The sequence below is a fragment of the Parus major genome, unplaced genomic scaffold (genome assembly GCF_001522545.3).
Source record: "Parus major isolate Abel unplaced genomic scaffold, Parus_major1.1 Scaffold545, whole genome shotgun sequence".
Classification (NCBI taxonomy): domain Eukaryota; kingdom Metazoa; phylum Chordata; class Aves; order Passeriformes; family Paridae; genus Parus; species Parus major.
The window spans coordinates 8,838-10,124 of NW_015379433.1; positions in this window are offsets into that span (position 1 = coordinate 8,838).

Consider the following 1,287-nt stretch of genomic DNA (forward strand, 5'->3'; position numbering starts at 1 on the left):
TGCAGAGTGCTGATGATGTCGGTCTGGGTGATACTGGTCATCTGACTGAGTAAACCGTGAGTAACCTGTGAGTAACCTGTGAGTAACCTGTGAGTAACCTCCGACCCATCACTGCTCCACCCCGGGTTACTGTCAGTGACCGTGTTCAGCGACTGCAGGGTGCTGATGATGTCGGTCTGGGTGATACTCGTCATCTGACTAACCATGAGTAAACCATGAGTAACCTCTGAGTAACCTGTGAGTAACCCCTGAGTGACAACAGCCACCCCTGGGTTACTGTCAGTGACCGTGTTCAGGGACTGCAGGGTGCTGATGATGTCGGTCTGGGTGATACTGGTCATCTGACTAACCATGAGTAACCTGTTAGTAACCTCTGAGTAACCTCAGAGTAACCTCAGAGTGATCACTGCTCCACCCCGGGTTACTGTCAGTGACCGTGTTCAGCGACTGCAGGGTGCTGATGATGTCGGTCTGGGTGATACTCGTCATCTGACTGAGTAAACCGTGAGTAACCTGTGAGTAACCTCTGAGTAACCTGTGAGTAACCTCAGAGTAACCTCAGAGTGATCCCTGACCCAGCCTGGGTTACTGTCAGTGACCGTGTTCAGGGACTGCAGGGTGCTGATGATGTCGGTCTGGGTGATGCTGGTCATCTGACTGAGTAAACCGTGAGTAACCTGTGAGTAACCTGTGAGTGACCCCTGAGTGACCTCTGGGTGACCACTGATCACTTCCAGCCCCCAGTGCCCTACACTGCCTTTATCCATACTGGTTTATACTGGTTTATACTGGTTTCTATGGATTTCTATGGGAATTTTTGGCTCCGTACTGGTTTATACTGGTTTGAACTGGTTCTTACTGGTCCCACCTGAGGTCCTTGATGGAGAGGGTCCCCCGGAAGTCCCTGAGGAACCAGGGCAGTCACTGGTTTATACTGGTTTATACTGGTTTATACTGGTTTATACTGGTTTCCATGGATTTCCATGGATTTCTATGGGGATTTTTGGCTCTATACTGGTTTATACTGGTCTGAACTGGTCCCACCTGAGGTCCTTGATGGAGAGGGTCCCCCGGAAGTCCCTGAGGATCTCCAGCAGCACCCAGGACCAGGAGGGGTCACTGGTTTATACTGGTTTATACTGGTTTATACTGGGAGCTGGGGATCCTGATGGGAACGGAGCTGGTACTGGTTTATACTGGTTTATACTGGTTTATACTGGTTTATACTGGTTTATACTGGTTTCTATGAATTTCTATGGGGATTTTTGGCTCTGTACTGGTTTGAAC